This window comes from Bombyx mori, chromosome 18 (genome assembly GCF_030269925.1).
Source record: "Bombyx mori chromosome 18, ASM3026992v2".
Lineage (NCBI taxonomy): Eukaryota > Metazoa > Arthropoda > Insecta > Lepidoptera > Bombycidae > Bombyx > Bombyx mori.
In genome coordinates, this window is record NC_085124.1 from 6,472,804 (window position 1) to 6,493,677 (window position 20,874).

At 34.1% G+C, this 20,874-nt stretch overlaps 1 long non-coding RNA gene across 1 annotated transcript; it reads left to right on the forward strand.

The window, feature by feature from the left end:
* Window positions 1-6,428: 6,428 nt before the first annotated feature.
* Window positions 6,429-12,045, forward strand: LOC134200556 (uncharacterized). The gene is made up of 2 exons (XR_009975523.1): window positions 6,429-6,744; window positions 11,694-12,045. It is a non-coding gene; the product is annotated as an uncharacterized LOC134200556 (long non-coding RNA).
* The last annotated feature ends 8,829 nt before the right edge of the window (window positions 12,046-20,874 follow it).

Here is a 20,874-nt window from a genome sequence, read left to right on the forward strand (position 1 = left end):
ATCTTATTTCGAAAGTATATAGCAATATGACCAATAGTTATTAATGTGAAGTAAAATTGAATAATTATCACTCCATACACTCCACACAAGTATCTCCCTAATGAGAAACAGAGAAACTAAAAATATGTATTTAAATCGTATCGTGGCATCTCGTGGAGACAACAGCGTTTTTCGCGAGCTTCTGAAACATGTAATTTAAAAACGTCTTCGCCTGGTCGTCGCCCGTGACGTCATCAATGTCACGAATATTTTTGTAAATATTCGCCAACGTTGAAAAACAGTCGCCTAAGTCGACGGTTGCTAGGATACACTTACTTATAAGACACTTTTAAACGCTTTCAGGGCTTACTTTAATACTACTTTTATTAATAAATCAGCGTATTTATTAATATCATGTCTCATTCACGCATAGATTCTTATGTTTTATTACAATATAAATATCTTTACAAGTATGATTACGATTCGAGGCCAATCTGCAATCATTGAGGACGCTCTGTTTATAAGCACATCTGAAAATATTTTCGAACACATTCCACGGGTGCGTCCACTAATTTATCATTTGTCGTTCGATTGCTATTTTAAGTATTTTATTGCTCACGGCACCGTAAATAATTTGGCAATAACTACATATACCTACATTTTCTCTTGCGTGTGTAACAAATTATTGTTATTTTCGTCGCAAACCAAACAGTACAACCTCAAAACATCTCAAATCTCAGTAGCTGAGTAGCGGAACATGTCAAATTACTTCTATTTTATAGTGACACAATTTATTATTGTTTATTTATTTTCAATGTTATCTGCAATATCAGTCGTTCACCTCAAGCACGTGGCTGTAGTAGCTAAGCTATAGTATTTTGTTGAATTTGAAGCTGTAGCTCTGCATCAAGAGAACAAAATTTGCTTCATTCAAACTCTAGAGAAAGACAGGTAACGAAATCATTTGGCCGCCGACCGAGAAGTATACATAGCACAGAGCTATCCGTAAAATGGAACGATAACTCGTCTGGAACGAAAAAGACAGACTTATACGCAAATACATGAGTGCGAACAGTCTGAACCGGTTGGGTCAGAGCGCCTGCGTTAACTTTAAGCGAAAGAGAGGTGAATACACGAAGCTACGGGTGTTAGAGCAGTACGCCCGAAGGTTGCATGTTTTACCGTGGAAATTTCCACTGCAGACAATTGAAACTTGAACGTATTGGTGGCTAAAGAGGGGTATTTCCACTATCGATATCGATATGTAAAAGAGTTAATTTTATTATTTTTAACACGGAACCCAAATTTCCTGTAATCCATTAAACGGTTTCAAAATAGTTCACTCACTATTTATATTCCTATGAAACCCAATTACATCTAACAGATATAATATGAATCGTGGTATTTTAAGTACCATTTCTTGCCTATTTCTGCTGTCAAATATTATGAATTTTGGTTTAAAGTAAGGTAATTAACAACTTAAGGTCATTAATAACGGTCCCATAGACACAGCCTGATCCACTGAGCCACTGAGTTTCTTGTTATATGTTCTCAATGGATCGCGATTTCGATCCGGTGGTAGATACATCGATTCAGATCAGATTTGTTAGGGCTAGTGTTAGCAAAATCTCTCATTTTGAGCCCATGAGCTCACCTACCCGTCCGCGAGAAACTGTAATAGCCCTTTAGGCTACCAGCGAAAAGGTGAGGAAGAACAAAATACAACGGAGACTCCTATTTTATGTATTAAAAAGTTTGGGAGCCGGTAACTTTACACTTCGTATCAATAAAAACCCAATCTTAATCATCCGTCTAAGTAAAATTAATAGAACAGGTATTGATAAATCCATACGAAAATGTGAAAAGTAACTCTGTCTTTTGTCTGTCTGTCGCGCTTTCACGCCAAAACTAAGGAATCGATTTAAATGAAATTTGGTACACAGATAGTCTAGAGCCTGAGAAAGGACATATGCTACTTTTTAATACGTAAAAGGGATGTTCATACTTAAAAGCTTGAAACTTACTTTTTAGGCTTTGGATTCGATATAAATATACATGACACTAATCTTACACATCAGAATAACACATAGGCTATAATTTATAAAAACACGTATATAATGAAAAATGGAAATGTTTATGTTAAAACTGGAATCCCCGAGGCGATTATTAATTTAATTTGTCCAATAAATTCAGTTAGAAACGGTACAATACTTAAATATACGAAGCGCATTCGTTGCCACTCCATCATTATTTACCGTAAATCATACACAAACAAAATTGCTATAGTTAATTGCTTATAGCTAAATTAATCGAACATTATTATGAATGTCGGCTTGGATATATTTTTAATATTGTTACATTTTAAATTAAATTTATTTCAAATACATTTAAAACTGAATATTTAGCATCGATATCGTTAAATAATGACCTCGTGAACACAACACTATCACTAAGCCCCCATTCGTCCGTCTATTGCCGACTTGCAACTCGTTTGCTTGCATAATTGAAATTTGAATAATGTAAAATTTCGCTATCCACAACACAGTGCTTATTTACAAAAATATTATAATTTACTTCGTTCGATTGTTATTAATTAACGCTCCTTTTTTTAATAATAATACGTGGAGAATTCTTACAGATGATTGAAGCTTATTATTTTCAACCACATTGACCTCCTAGAGCTAATTAAGTCACTAATAAAATCGTCACATTACAGGGTAAACACAGGTGTGAGTGCCAAAATAGAGCATATACTAGTAGGTACATTAAATGGAAAAATGCCAGGTGTCAAACTGACAGTTACTTGTGGACAAACATACTTTGTCTCTTTTAGTAAAAATAAAAAATAAAAAGTAATTTATTCGAAAAGGTTCCTAACAATTAGAATACAGTATAATTTGAAATAGTTGCGCGTTAAATACATTCAAGATATAATTTTATTATCACGAAAATGATCCTATTGATGTCATGAAAAAAAAACCGAATCTAATTTGATTTATTGATTGAAATATATTTTTAAATCCAGACCTATTGCTGAGAATTATTATGCTTGAATGAAATTATTGAGAACAATCATAATACCTTAAAAAAGAAATCGTTCAAAAATACACATACATTTATCAGTAGGTATTTTAAATAATTGTGTATTATTAAATTATTTTCGATTTTCTTAAGTATTGTTTTCCAGCCAACCAATATATTATTATTTTTTTCTCCGCAGTATTCACGGAAGTATTAGCGAAACAAATGAAGTCCATACAATACAAGATCGCGCACTGCCCGCTTTGGTGTTACCACAATTGATTCCCAGAACACCCGGCAATTCGACTTTGGAACCCTAAGCCTGTAGGTGATTTCAATCACAACCTCAGGATACTTTCAATCACCGTCGCCCAATAATCGATTTTCACGGCCATTGTTTTTCTAATGTCTATTTGCACATACTAATCGAAATAGAAACGACAAAATCAAGTCCCAAGGATTATTGCTTGTTCGCATGACTAACGCCCTTCGGATGCTATTTTAAGCATACACTCTCGGCTCAAGTTAAACAGATTTAATTTTCTTTGAATTCGTTACTTTCCATTTCGTATGGCCAGAGCCGGACTTATTGTAATTGCTGCCCTTTAGTACCGAAAGAAGCCGGCCTCTGACCTACATATAGTCCATATTAATAATTACTTATCGAATTATTCGAGTAGATAATGTCCCGAGCATAATTTTGTAACATAAATTTAATTAAACTTAAATTTATAAACATAGCAATTTTTAGGTGCATAACCAATTGCCAAAGACTTAAAATATGACCCTCAAAGACATTTTTTTGTTAATTAGATAAAATATTCTTAGTTTGCAGTCGAAATAAGGCGTTAAGTTACGCTAAACTGCGCCCTAGCCCCTATCCCACAGTACGTATAGCATCAAGAACAAAATTAATTAACTTAGGCGTTATAGCATGAAACTGTCGTTTCGCATTGAAAATTTAATTAGCTTTCTAAAAAGCTTGATTTATTTAAATAAAATATGTATCCATATTAACTATACATTTCAGTCATCACGGGGAACTTCGATCAACAATTATAACTGTTGATCGAAGTCGGGGAAGGTTATTAATACCTTCGCGATATAACTTTGATCGTTTGAACGATGCAATGTCTATGAAGTATTAACCAACACGGTAATGCCATCACGTAACGATAGACTGTGAGCTTCGTCTGCACATTCTGCGATATAATATTTCTCGACGGACCATCATAATGAATAGGTACCGGTAAAATGGGGCGATTAGGGATTGAGAGGCGAATCGGGAAAAAACCGGGAAAATCTTTCGACGCTCAATATAAGTTTTATATTCGTTGCAAAATCTTCCATTTTTTGTAGTTTAATAGTAGAATGTTGAAAGTTCACAAAACAACTCTGAATATGCATGATAATAGCTGCTAACTTATAAAAAATCGCGTTTCAAATTAACTTCCTGTGGTGGTAATTATTTTAGTGCTAGAAACTTTGCTCTCTTTTATTTATTTGATAATAATAGAAGACGACTATGATTTATAAACGTTATTTAGTGTTTGAACCAGCATATATATTAAAGGTAAGTCTCAGTTGTTATTGGTTTTAATGTATTTGATTAAATAAAAATACATGTAAAAATCTGTTGTTTTTGGGGATATTGGGGACGTCTTAGGTACAAATAACAACGAAAAAGGGGTCAATTGGTATGAGAATATGTGAAATGGAAACGACATAAGTATAAATAGGTACAGATTTGTAGGGTTGTCTATGTAGTTATAACAATATTTTTTAAATTTGTTGGTAAAAATCTGGTTTATTCGAAGCGAAATTGGGAATAAGTCTTTAGTTGAAATAGATAAGCAATTTAATATAAGTAAGTCGATTTTGCGGAGACATATAACAAGATCAATGAAATCTCAAGGTGGACAAAAATGTCTAAGTAATACATAATAAAATATTTAATATTTGTTCAGAGTGGGGGTATTCATCTGATTAATCCATGGAATAACCGACACACCTAATCTCTTAACCCAGATAGAAATATCAGCACTGTCGATTGCACCTATAATTGAGGTGATGTCTGCCATGTACTTTTGTCAGTTTTTCAATTTTTTTTATTGATGATCACTTTGTTGGTGCAACTAAATAAATAAATAAATTAAAACTATATATAAAAATAAAAGTAATGCCAACCCTAGCAAATTTCTCATTTCGTCCCAATTAACCGCAATTTTCGGGTAAATAGGGATTACACCTATTTTTGCATTTTTTGCTTAAACTGGAATGCTAGTTGCATAATTTTAAATTAGACAACAAAGATGCCCCCAAGACTCAATCATTTTGATCCTGATATAGCATTATATACATCAACAACTACCTTAAAATTGCTCATAAAGTTGGAATTTGTCCCTAATCGCCCCATTTTACGGTACTTATTAGTAGTGAATCTCAACTATGGCGACGCGACGCCGCGACGCGGCAATTTTGAGCCCCGTCATATTTTAGAAATTTGTTTAGTAACAATTGTAACACTTTTTAATTTTATTAGGAAACTTTTAACTAAAGATAAGTAGTTATATACAATATATTTATGTAGACATGAACAATTTAAAAATAATTTAATTTAAAAAGACAACCTACAAATTATTTTGTAAGTAATTTAAATTCATAATTCTATACATACTTTTCTTTGTGGGCCGTGAGATTTTGAAATGAATACCTTAAAGTGTGCCGCGGCAAGAAAATATTGAGAATCACTGACTTACGTGATTACTTGCCCATAATATACATTATTAAAGCCGTTTTTGTTCTATACGCAGCGTTTCCTACAATACGCCCTACCATCATTTTAATTAGGGCTGTCATAGATGACATTTTTGAAATAATATTTTAATCACAACATGAATGAAAATAAACGAAAATATATATATACATAGTATAAAACAAAGTCGCTTTCTCTGTCCCTATATCTGTCCGTCCGTATGTATGCTTAAATCTTTAAAACTATGCAACGGATTTTGATACAGTTTTTTTAATAGATAGAGTGATTGAAGAGGAAGGTTTATATGTATAATAAGATCCATTAAATAGTAGAGAAATCAATAATAAATTACAGTTTCCGAAGCGAAGCGAGGGCGGGTCGCTAGTTATACATAAAAAAGAACTTGCTAGTACTAAGATGTAACATAAGAAATACTTTCATGCAATCGAAAAGAAAAGTTAAATGAATATGCTGTCTGATTGAAGACGGTAGATCCGTGCTAGAAGACTCGAGTTCGACTTTAGTTCGAGTAAAACGGTCACAGAGTTCGTTGACCCGTACATAAATGTTGCTTTTCTATTTTATACGTTCGCGCGTCTTCGCTTTAGTCGCTAATATAAATATTTTCTTGAGATTCTCTCATTTTATACAGCCATGGAGAATTATTGTTATAGTTGAATTTTGTCATTTAATAATTATCGATTATCTGCTAAACATAGTAACTACCTAGTAATCGGATTCATTGTCAAAATTGCAGTTGAAAAAATCAATAAGCGCAAAAAAAAGGGTTTATTCAATTTACGCAAAGTTTCAGAAAATTATTTTCTGTCGACTTGAGGGATTAAACGTTTGTAATTTTTTACCAACATTTACAAGATACAACATATTACGAATTTTATTGATAATGTCAATGTATTGATAATGAGCTGCCAACAGTGAACATCCTTTACTTAAAATGTCGCTCCAGAAATATTGAAACTATATTAGAGGTACATAATTTAGTTATTTACTGTCGTCCCGTTTGTGCGGAAATGCGATTCAAAGAAGGCAAAACGAATTGACGAGGGGAGGGAACCCGCCGTTCGATTAAAGTCTAGAAAGTTCTTAGAACACTCAAACGAGCTTCATCGATGCTCAGAGAATGAAACATTTGTATTCGGACCGTTACCGGAGCCCGGTTTTAAAGAAACACGACAAATTCTAAGACAATTTTAAAATTTGGTAGATACTTAATGGGAATGGTTTTTAATGTTTTTTTTCTTTTTATATTTTCTGGGCCAAAATTAATAATGCATTGATATTAAATATCTCACAGTAAACTTCATAATTATTTCGTAGTTTGTATAATATCTATATTGAAACGAGTAATTATGTTATGTAAAAACTGTGGTAGCCTCATTGGTATAGGGGGAGAGGGTGATGGGAGAGATGTGCTCCGCGCTGAACGCTTCGCTTTCCCCCTTTGCCTTTTCTTGAGTTCTGTCTCATGCGAGGTCCGGGTTTGGTCGTAGTCAGCAGTATCTATAGTATCTCCTATATCTTTGTTATATTTTATATGAGGCGATTGATTATATTCTTATCTCATTCTATTACAGGCTAAATCCTATAGATGTATACTTAGTCTGGCCATATAATATATACTGTTACAAAGGAAAACAAAAAAAATCCATGGCAAATAACATTTATTACTTTTACAGTGTGTTAGTTTAATACATAAATATAAAACAATTTAAAGTATAAAGAGCTTATTCGAAGTAGTCTCCATTGGCTGCAATACAGTCCTTTAAACGTTGAGGCCAGTTATCAATAAAAGCACGCACTCTTTCCATGAGAAAAATTTTCACTGCCAATCGTACGGATTGTTTTAGGGACTCCAAATTATCATGGCGTTTAGAGCAAGCCGTACTCTCGAAAACTGACCATAAATCATAATCCATATCAAATGTAATATTTTGTTTATTTTTAATTGTAACAGTATTTATGGCCAGACTAAGTATACTTGTGAGTTTTTTAGGTTCGGTTCATTTCTTCGAGTTTCATATCACGACGGTGTTAAATTGCAATTTTTCGGCTCAAAAAGAAGCTGTACTAATGTTATAATAATTTTTTTTATTAATTTTTTTATGTCATAAGCTTTGTTTTTTTTTATTGCTTAGATGGGTGGACGAGCTCACAGCCCACCTGGTGTTAAGTGGTTACTGGAGCCCATAGACATCCACAACGTAAATGCGGCACCCACCTTGAGCTATAAGTTCTAAGGTCTCAAGTAAAGTTACAACGGCTGCCTCACCCTTCAAACCGAAACGCATTACTGCTTCACGGCAGAAATAGGCAGGGTGGTGGTACCCATCCGCGCGGACTCACAAGAGGTCCTACCACCAGTAAATACATTATGTGGCATTGTAAACAATTATAATGAAATCGATAAAGGACATAACCGATACAGTTATTTTTCAACCATATTTTTCCTCGATACAAAAGACGTAAAGACAAAATACAGGAAAACCTTATCACTTAGATACAAGCATTAGTAACAAGAAAAATATCTGGAAAAAACCGGTTTACACTAAGCCATCAATCAATTTCAAAAAATCGATCCTAGTATTTTTCTATTATACAAAATTCCATCTTGCTTCAGAGTACTTGCTACTTTAAAGCACTTACAGTATCAGATAATAAATTCTGACACGGAAAAAATACTTTAGTTAAATGAAGCCGCAAATCGAATTATTAACATTCGGAATAAACTTGTTGATTCCGTTGTAATCTTGATTATACAACAACTAGACCGGTGCGCTGGCACGTTCGCAGCACGTGGAAGGCAAGGTCACTGGAAGTTAACAAATTTTATAAGACCCACCGAACTTAAGACATCATTATATTTGTGGTATCTAATTACATAGGTTAAAGCTTAGGGATATGTTTTTATTATTATTTTTTTTATTTATAAAATACAGTACAAACGTCAATAATTTTGAATACATTTTGAACTAAAGGTTAAGACGCCCGGTGTACCTACTCATAACTATCGAGCGATGCGACAATGCCGGTGATAAAATCCTATGGACAGGTACCAACTTTACTAATAAAATATACACTTAATTCGTGTTCACGAATGACATATATAATAAAAAAGTTATATCGTGTAATAAAAAATCAAACTCGCATTAATTGCTACACAATTGAGTCCTAGAACTCAAAGGCGGTATTCGCGTTGTATTCCCGATTCACTAGCGGTGCTTTTAGGTACGGCAAGCATCGGTCACCATTCTCGTCGAATTCGTCGCTTGTGACGAAGTCTTCGGCGAGAAATTGACCCATAAACACAGCCCACTGAGTTTCTCGCCGAATCTTCTCAGTCAGATTTCCTATCCGGTGGTAGATTCTGCGAAGCACTGCTCTTGCTAGGGCCAGTGTTAGCAACGTCATCAGGTTAGAGCCTCGTGAGCTCACCTACTCGCTCGGTTACGCTGGCCAAGCCTTTAAAAACTACCAGCTTAGGTAAGAAAAAAAAAGATTGTAATGTCTATAATATGGGCTTCGGTAACTATTTTAAATCACGTAGGCCGTGAACTTAAACAAAAGGGTACGCAATTTAAAAAAAAAAGGATCATAGAAAAACAGTGACTTCGTTCAAAATTTGCATTTGAAAAATAATATTAATATCATCCGTCGTTACTTGTCGTTTCCTGATGACTTCATTGAACTGTGGCTGATTTTGACTTGGTAGTTTCGTAATCAACAAAACTTTTTAGGTCATACCTATTGTTAGTTTCATTCAAACATCTGGTAATTCTGTAAACGAAACGACTTCGTACTATAAAACTTACGTGAACATTTTGTGCTTTTGATATCCAAATATCAATTAACAAACTACTATTTCAATGGATTTCGGAAAAGAGGCCTACAGAAGTTAAAAATCTTTTTTACCGTGCGATTCTAGTTAATTTATCCAATGACTAAGCCCCGAGCATGTCCGAGTTGTCGACACAAAAAAATACATCAAATTGATAATGCCTGCTGTACCTAAGATTTGATAAATAAATGTACCTCATTGTTATCGAAGATAAACTGGTGGTTGGACGTGAGTCAGAATATAATCAGACCTGCAAATATTTAAACTAACGTGATTAATTACGGTAGGTCGTTAAGCCAACATGGGTAGGTGTAATCTATCGTTCAACCACCACTTTAATGTACTGATGTACTAATGTAATGATGGGGGCGGCGGGCGCACTGTCCTGTCCTCTATCCAAGTCTGCAGGAGGGAGCCACACCCGGGCTACCACCAGTGGGGCTACTCGGATGACGACGCTCAGCACGCGCTTGAAATTTGCCCACGTTGGGAGCACCTGCGGGGAGGTGTCGTCACGATGTTGGAGCGGAACCACTCCTTGCGGGCTGTCGTCGCCTGTGTGGTAGAGGACCGGAGTTCGTGGGAGGCCATGGCCGGGTTTTGCGACATGGCACTCCGTGAGGCTGAGGAGCGTGAAAGGGGGTAGTATCCTCCTTCGGCTCCTCAACGCAGGCGGGCTGGGCGACCCTCGGCTTCCGTAGGGGCCGTCGAGTGCCGGATGTCGATGTATATGTGCCATTCTGGCGTCAAGCGTGGAATAGCCATTATACAATACAAATGAGGCTTCGACCTCATGTCTGAAGGTGAGGGACGGCATTGACGTTATGATTTTTATCGGCTTTCGCTAACCACTAAACACCAGGTGGGACAAGAGTTACTTGCAATAAATACATATTTTCGCTTCGCTTAGGGCATAGGGTATTGTCAGTTTACGACACCCTGTATATGAAATTCTTTAAAAGCTTGTATCAGCATGATATTCATGTCATTAGTCTTATTTAGATGTGCCGAACTTCATCGTTGAGATCGTTCCAAACGCTCGCAATAAAATTTATGTAGGACTTAAAAATAAACTCGATCTTTGTTATCAACTAAAACAGCGCACAATAAACGACTGACTAATTTAATAAGACCTCAGAATATATTTTAGAAACACTAATGTGAAGCCCTCATTATTCTGGTAAAGATATTGTGACGTACATAACGATGGTCAGATTCTACAAGACTGAGCCAGTTTCAATGTTTTAAATTGACACTAAGGTTGTTACGCTTCCCCGTTTAGGTTGGTATCATAAAACAAAATTATTTTTCGGTAGGGACAACTGGAGCACGATCTTGGCATGAAACTCTTCCGGCCACATTCCTGTAGTTTTGAAACGTGATAATTCGAGTTTTGCAAATAGAATCACCTAATATTATTATTACGAAAATCGTATTAGAATAACTAGATGATGACCGAGCTTAGCTCGGTTTTTTTTTTGATAACGCCATCTTGTTGTGTCTTTAAAGCGGTTAGTTGCCCTCAATTAAGAAAAATAGTATTATTATTCGCCAATAGATATCGGGAAGAGTTGATTATTGAAAACACGATTCTGAAAATAAATCGTAGCTAGATCGATTTATCGCCCCCGAAATCCCCTGTATACAAAATTTTATGAAAATCGTTGGAGCTGTTTCCGAGATTCAGATTATATACATATATATACAAGAATTGCTCGTTTAAAGGTATAAGATAATTTTCAATTCTATTTTTAACCCGTGTATATTATTATAACTTAACTAACAGCGTCGGTATGTTTTAGTCCATTTGTGTTGCCCATCAAAATTAGATGGTAGAAACTTGATTTTATGGATCAGCCACTTATCGGGGCAGCTGTTGTAACTATACTGAGACCTTAGAACTTATATCTCAAGGTGGGTGGCGCATTTACGTTATAGATGTCTATGGGCTCCAGTAACCACCAGTAAAACTAGGTGGGCTGTGAGTCCGTCCACCCATCTAAGCAACAAAAATAAATAAATAAAAAGATTTTATGGAATTTTTATACCCCGAACGACATTTTAAAATATCTGGTCACACAGGTCACAGTGAAATATTAAAAGTGAATCGATAGACTGATAACCTTTAGTGGGTATGAATTATTTGAAGACTCCAAGCGATTAATTGGGGCAAGGACTGTCATCGACACAGCGATGCAGGGCGGTCGATGGCGACAGTGGAAGGCTACAACGCTTCAAGGAAGGAAACTTAGTGTGATTTTTTATGCCTTCTATTTTCATTATTAAATTGATTGACTCTTTCGCATTATTGTGGAAAAAGAATACGTTTTTTATTCTAATACTAGCTGACTCGGCAGAGTTCGTAGTGCCTCAATGGATAAATAAAAGAATTTCTATAAAATAAACTTAAAACAAAAAAAAAAGAAAAACAAAATTGTTATTTTTATTTAATTCCGAGCAATTACATATTTATCTCTTTTTAAACCTTCACTGGACTTCCACAAATAATTCAAGACCAAAATTAGCCAAATCCGTACACAGCCGTTCACGAGTTTTATCGAGACTAACGAAGAGCAATTCATTTTTATATATATAAAGAAGATATATAGATAGCAAGCTACATACAGAGTTAAACAAAAATACTTTTACAAGAACCGTAAAAGTAATTACAATTATGTTTTTATATTGATCAGAAGAAGTTTTGTAATTACAGATAGATAAATAAAAAAGGATGAGGTAATGTATTATTCTACGTAAGTATGCAGTTTCAAGTGTTTGTTTCAATCTCGCATTTATTCTAATTCTAATACTGTTCTCGGCGAAATTAGATAGGCGATCGAGCTCACAAGTCTCCCAGTGTTGAATGCTTACTGGCGCTTATAGAAATACCGCCACTCACCATGAAACATGCGAAATTAAAATCTCGACCTCGATCTCGAGAAAGTATGGACACATAATTTTATTCAGGAATATTTCATTTAAAGAACGCCATAACTTTTCTCGTGATTTCTTTCTACAGCCATATCGAACAATAATGACCTACTTCAAAAGAACCCTGTCGATATTGCCGAATTATTATTACTGGCAAAACGGCATTTTGTGTAGTTGTGGGCGGACGGAAGTTTACGACGCCAAATATATTTTTACACGTGCCGAAATTTTTCAGTATCAATCTTGCGTATTTTTAATTTTATGCCTCTATTTTTGATTAAAAATAATCTAATTTCTGAGAATTTCTACTTAGAATTCTATACCATTTTACGATGATACAAAACAGCTTCGAATAAATTCGTGAATGATTTCAATAACTTCGTTCTTTTTTTAAACATCTAATTCGACATCTGTTTTCAAGAAGACACTAAAGTAATTCTATATGAACTTCAAATGTTTAAATGTTTGTTTAATTTTGATCTTTGATTAACAAAATTGTACAAAATTCAATACAATATTCTCAAGAATATAATTTATTGTTTTAGTATATATTTTTATACCTTATTATAATATTCAAAATAAAAGATATTAATCGTGTTTCGTGAGCTTTATTCGATTTTATAGGGCGCCATTTTTTGTAAACAACATTGAGTTGAGTTTTTTTTTTTTTATTGCTTGTATGGGTGGACGAGCTCACAGCCCACCTGATGTTAAGTGGTTACTGGAGCCCATAGACATCCACAACGTAAATGCGCCACCCAACCATAGACATCCACAACGTAAATGCGCCACCCATAACTCCACTTGTGACCACTCAACAAGTACACCGTATGCTATCTATGTAACATATTTATATCTGCATACACTGGCAATAAAAAAGATTAATCAGAGAGGGAAATGAAAATGTTAATATAAAAATTTAAGCCATTCAGCAAACAGGCTTTCACCGGTAGATTGATAATTTAAATGAGTGCTAATTCTTTTAACTCATTATTTTATTGGGCTCTATGTAATTACGCCGATAGAACAAGACTACAGAATGTTAAATTACTACTATTCCATTAATTCAAAAAAAATCTGTCAACTAATGATTATAAATGTTAGATAGAGCCTTTCCTTTTACTACAACAATAGGTATTTCCTTTAAATAAATAATTTTGTTTGCATATAAAAAAATATCTAGCCCGCTGACTTTGATTCTATACTTCTGAGGACCGTGGCTTTCTTTGGAACCGACGGCAGAGTTTATGCTTAAAATTTTTTTTTATAAATACATACTTAGTATGTACAAAAAGTCACAAAAGTTTTTAAATAGCATTTCTTTAGATAATCTAACGAAATTAATTTGTAAGCAAATACAAGCGTGTCCTTGACAGATTGATCCGGATACACGTCCGTGAACGTCTTGTCGGCGAAAACACTGAGAATATTTTCGTTGAGGCACAATCAAAATCCAGAATCAAAACAAAAGTAAATGCTTCGAGAACAGTCTATTGTTATCACGACTGTACTCATGTTCCAGTTGTTGGCTGTACTTATTTCAACACTTTTTCGTACCCGCATTTTCGTATTTAGTTTTTTCTTTTAATAATCCACTTCTAAATAATTTTTATATTGTCCATGAAGACTCACAAAATCAGTTCATACATTGTTCGTTTAATTTACATATTATTGAATGTATTTGCTACCCCAAAGTTTAATTAAAAACAACGTTATTTTTAATTTACATATTTTTTTTAGTATTACAACAGCAATCATTACAAAATGTAGTGCAACAGCCATGGGCGGAAGGATGTTTTTTACATAATAATTTTATGCACAAATTCCTAACCATTATATTCGTATTATCAATTAATTAATTTAAACGAAGAGTTCTAAGTTTTAGTTATTGACTATTTAGGATATTAGGATATTTTAATTTCATAGAATATTCAATAGATCCCGCGGTAGGCCCAACAAACGCTGGTTAGATGTGATGAAGATGGATATGGAGGAGAATAACCTCACCCAGAAGGATGCCGAAAACTGGGCAAAGTGGAGAAGTTTAAGTAGGAAAGCGGTTCCTGGTACTAGACCGAGAAAACGCTGAGGAAAAGAAGAATGCTTAGAATTTTGTTTACGTTTTGGGATGATTCGAGCATATTTCTTGGACTCACCATCTACATAATTCAATTACCACTTGTTAAACACGCAAATTCCTGCACTGGATTTACTTGCCAAGCTCCTAAGTGGAGACGATGATTCGGCTTTTCGTTGGCCGACAGCAAAAATAACAAATACTCGGTTAAGAGTTACTAAAATATGGGATGCTTATGTTATAGGTTGTCTGCGACCTTGTTAGGGTTGTCTAGTTTTCGTTGTCTTATGAGTAGGTAAACGTATGAATATATTTGTTCGAATTACGTTATATCGCCTATCCGAAGTCTGTCCTGATGGCTATACATCTATACCTATATATTAATACGTGAAGCAAAAACGTTGTATCCCTTTTTACGAAAATTGCGCGGACGGAGGAGTATGAAATTTTCCACACTTATAGAGAATATAGAGAAGAAGTGCACAATGCTAATATTTTTTAAAGTAATGCATAAAATATACATTAAATCAATAAAGAAAACATTACACACACTACATACCATGTATTTGACGCACACACAAATTCACATTTGATATGTAAAATTGATAACATACGCGTGATTATTATCTCTTCTTGGAAGATGTTTCGAGCAGCTTTGTCTTAAAAGGAGTTAACATGTACAAAGTTCAGGTGTTTCCTACATACAAAGTGGGTAACAAAATATTGTAGCCAAGCCAAAGCTTTTCGATCCAATAACAAAGTCATCTCGCCAACAAAGAAATAAATACACTTTTATGAGTTTATACGAAGGACACAAAACATTTCCTTGGCTACCTAAAAGGTTTAGCCTTGGCCGACTTTTGAAGGAGTAAACACAATGTTGTTGTGACGCATTTCACTATTCTTCTTTTTATGAAAAATGATAATATGGAGAGAAAAGAAATGAAGATGATTAATTTGAGACATTAATTAACTGGGATGAAATTAAATTAAATGAGATGACATGGGACAAAATATAATCTCAGTAAAATGGTGATCATTTTGTCATAGTGGTCAGTGGTGGACTTTTTGGAGGATCCCGAGAAGCTACGTCTAGCGGCTTTGTTTCATTTTCCGACTTTTGTGCACTTTCACAAATATTAAACAGTTAATAAACCACCGTTATTACACATTTAAACCTGAAGAAACACTAAATAGACAAAATAAAACAAATCACACAACTTCACTCCTCGCGTTCCCGCCAAAAAGTTCCATTTCACTAGAGTGCGCAAAATTATTGCCTACCTTTTTTTAAAACAATTTACATTGTACAGTAGCATTATTTCGTTGTGCATTTGAAGATATTAAATAGATGCCACCAACGTGCCTATTGCCACGAGGTAGGTAATTTATTATTTTTTACTTTCAGGGGGCTATTCTGGCTTCACCATGAATGGAGCGCGAACTGACATAACTTGCGAACTGACCTAGCAAGAGCAGTGCTTCGCTGAATCTACTGCCGGATCGGAATTGCCACGCGCTAATAAGATCCGACGAGAAACTCAGTGGGTTAAATTGCTTTTCGAACTCCTCCTCGCATCTGATGAGACGACCAGTTAAGCGTGAATCGATTTTTATTTTTTTCCCTACCTATGCTGATAGCCTTGAGAGAGTAATTCAGCTTCACCCTAACGTGTGTAGGTGAGCTCACGGGGCTCAAATCGGAGTGTTGCTAACACTGACCCTAGCAAAAGCAGTGCTTCGCAGAATCTACCACCGGATCGGAAACGCGACCCACTGAGAAGATCTGGCGAGAAACTCAGTGGGCTGTATCTATGGGCTAATTTACTTTCGACGAAAACGATTTACGGGTTCGACGAAAGTGAATCTATGATGCTATCTGTTTTAACGCGCAGTATAGCAGTCATTGCAATACAAAAGGCCTTTTGAAATCCGCAGTGGGATTCCCCTTGTGATTTTATGAGCTCAGGTACACAGAACACTAAAAAACAACCAAAAAAATTTGCGGGCATTCATTCAGAATGACAACATTTAACATTAGAATTAACTTAAATAGAGGATAGTTATACTGAAATCAAAAACCAATTTTGCAAAAAGGAGTAACTGTTTTCGTTTGCATATTCCGTTATATACTTCCGTTATATATCATGCTGGCGTTGAACCGAAATTATCAAAGAAGACCCCTAAATCTTATTATAAACAGCATTTACCTTGACCTGGTGGCCTGATTTGTCACCTTGTTTGGATCAATATAACAAGGAGACTCAATGTAAAAGTTTTAATAAGATTCCGTACATATAACTAAAATAATCAAACTATAATTGGATAAGTGGATAAATGTAGATTTTGTTTATAACAAGCGGAAGTATTTTCAGTAGGTGAAATTATAGAGACAAGTTTGGGCTTTTCATTTTTGACTATTTTCAAGTTACTATAGTTTATATACATTAATGTCATTTTATCAATTATTGATCTGAACACAAACTGATTGCTTCGTAATGAAACAAATGTGTATATTAACACTCTTAAAACCAAAATCGATTAAAATCAGACAGCTGTGCCAGCAGTATATGCTTGTATTATATACATATGTATATTAGAAATTCATCTTAAAATCCTGCTAGTTCTAATCTAATTATTATAATATGTATTGATTTTGCAATATTTAGTATTTTATTTTTGTATTAAGATGTATTTGATATATGAATATGTATTCGAAAAAGTACAAGGCCGGATCTTTTGCCGAATCTCCTAAGCGTTGAAACTGTACTAATCCGAATGTTTAGTAAAGCCATTACGACTCAAAAGCGCCTGTAGAAGCCTATTCGAATAAACGATTTGATTTATGTTTTATTGATTCTTTTAACTCGCTCCTTACAGTTTTTTCCAGTGGAATACCTATTGTAATTCTTAACTAACTTCTCGATGGAAGAAACTTGAAATTTAGAACATAACTTACAATCGAATGATGACAATCTTATGACATTCTTATGAATGATGACATTAAAACATTATAGAATTATTTATTTGTCTAAACATTAACAAAATACTCGTATACCATTATATCTGACAAATTAAATCATTATTTATTAACAAACCAAGTAGGTACCTCAGTTTTTTTTAACTTACATATCAGCGTAGATAATCTAAAATGAAATTTAAAAAGGCTTCATTTTATTTTCGATTTTTGCTTTTTAAAAAAGAAAACTGCTAGGCTTTGCAAAGAAATTCACTGATTCGGAACTATAAGCTATAATGATAACATTGATAAAAAAAATCGATAAATTCACACATGACACATGATTATCGTTGGCTTACGTAATATTTCCGCAAATTGATATGGAACGATTAGCTGCGTTAAAACTTTAATATCAAATTAGGATACCTTAAATTCTTGGATCATAGATAAAACTCTATCGATAGTTAAATTTTTGTAGATATTAAGTGAGGTATTGATAATTTTATTGCGCAGTTCTCTAGAAATTTATTACATATTATAATTAAAACGTAAACGATCTCTGTTCCATACAATAATTCCTTCTATGCTTTTGAAACCACGAATCACATACGGTACAAGAATAATTACGATCAGACCTGGAATACCAAAAATCTTTAATAAAGATCCTATCCCACTAGCCACTAGGCCAACGAGTCGAGATTCAGTCATTCTTTTACATAAAAACGTCCAAAACTTTAACTTCCTAGAGCCTCATAATAGGCACGGATTTACAAATTTTAAGTGTTGCTAACACTGGCTCTAGCAAGAGCAGTGCTTCGCAGAATCTACCACCGGATCGGAAACTCAACCCACTGAGAAGATCCAGCGAGAAACTTAGCGGGCTTTGTCTATAGGTTAATTTACTCGTCGAGCCCTTCGTCGCTAGCAACGGGTTCGACGAGGATGGTGACCGGTGCTTGAGGTACCTAAAAGCACCGTTAATGGATCGGGAGTATCCGTAATGACATGTTTGGGGATGACATCGACTGTTTACCATTCGATCAACAGGATGTATGTATCGTTGCCCCGATGCCTGAGTCGGATATAATGTATTATTAAAGTCGCCGCATACGATAACCGTAGCTGCTCTTGTTCAAACTCTTATCATGTAAGCCAGCCCTATGAATACAAAATAACAATGACAAGTTCTCTTCGCTGATTCACGTTTTATAAATAGGTGAATTACAAAGATATAACTTCAGTGATTTATCTTAATAATCCTACCATTACTGACTTTACGTGTGTGTTCCTAAGAATAACACTATCATTTAGCAAACATTTATGTGAGGTAAAATTATGGCCGTCTACATATTTATGATGACCTTATTTTAGTTTGTAATCTTTTTACTCTGTTATCTTAAAACACAATAATGACTGCTCACTCACAACTCACTCATGTATGAGTCGAAGTTATGTATATTGTAATGCATTCGTATACTGTATTCCTAACATTAAAATAATTGTTAGATATTTTAAGCTGTCATTGTTTCTTCTAACACAGTTTTGACATAAATCACAATAATCAATGATTCGGATGAGGGATAGGAGGAGGAATACATTTATAAAATTGTTAAAATAGAAATTATATTTTCGGGAAATAATACCGAAAAAATCGAGTTAATTTCGAGAAATTAGCCTCGAGACTTTTGAGATTGTGGTAGAGAAATCGACTCGAAGATCTTCTACGAGTCGAATGACAAGCATAATTTATGTTGATTAAATTTACCTAATCATTAGTTAGATATGACTTTTTTTAATCCCCATCTAGACTCTAGCCATCCAGACTCTACAGACTAACATTACAATCATCAGTTTTCGTGCTTATAATGCTGCACGCGTCCTAAAAGAGCATATAATTGTTTATACATATAAATCGTTTGAACTTAAGGGATGAGAAACCCTTTATACAGTAAAAGCTCTTTACTCGTGCTTCATTCAATCGCGTTTTTACTATTCGCGGATTAAAATAACGCGACCGAATTCTTATATTCGCGGATCTAATCGAAGATTTCTTTATTCGTGGATCTAATCGGTACATGGGTACATACAAATTGTTTAAAAGGATTCCAATATGTAGGTATCCAACCGAATATCCTTTGTAAACCCGCTTTTTCATATTCACCGTATTTACAGAAGTATTGGCGGCATATTTACGCACTATGTATACCCCACGAATAAAGAGCTAGCTTTTACTGTACTATGTAACTGATGTTTAGACCTGTCGTAAGGTCTGTGGTGGTATATGTCAACGATTTATATGGTTACTTAATCTAAACCTAATATTCATGCCCTGATAATAATGAAATCATTCTAACGGTTTTAATAATATATCAAAAATTCTGCGGGAAATGGAATGTTACACTATTCTTAGCTTAGTAATGTCATATTTAATTGTATTGCATTGTATTGGCGTGCAATGTTTGTTATAAAAAATACCATTACCCAGAATTATAAATTAAGACTTCTCTTCGCCGGCAAGTAGGTACTCATTACCGCTATAGTTATTAAATATAAACATAAAGTATGCAGAAACCTTGCCAAGAATTTAAACACTAAATGTCCTGTACTTTCTTGGAATTTATTATTGAACTGGACTACGAGTGTGGCCGTATTTCCTAGACTTTATGAATAGAATTTTAAAGAAAAACTAACAAAACATATGTAACAAATAAAATAAATTCTATAAACGTGACATGTCAAGTATTATTTGACAATGATTTAAAACTTAAACTCTTTTACGTTTTAAAAATAGTATGTCTACGTTATATTAATAACAAATATTAAATAATAATAAAATATTAACTTATAAATCCTATTTTCAGTATCGTTGCATTCTCTTTACTGACTATTTTCTACAGGTTTTAAAGAATTATTGTTCCTTTTTAAATTTGACTGTTGTATTTCACGATGATAAACATTTATTTTCTGATATAGATATCGTCATATTTCATAGACTTTCATTATGAACGCTATTACACGTTCAGTAAATAAACAGACACACCTGTATTACGTCAATTTATGACTTTATTAAATTATTTTTATTATGACATTTAATAACATTATAAATGACTACAGATTACCTAATCTTCTTATTATGTTATAAATTTTATAATGCTTCATAGAAATGTTCTTTGTTATTGGCCTAAATAGTTCAAAGTCTGTCTGTTGTTGATAGCTTACGTAATTTACGTCGAAGAGTTGGAATGACATTGGAATTCCTTTAATTCTTAACAGATTTAATGAAAGCATTTAGGCAG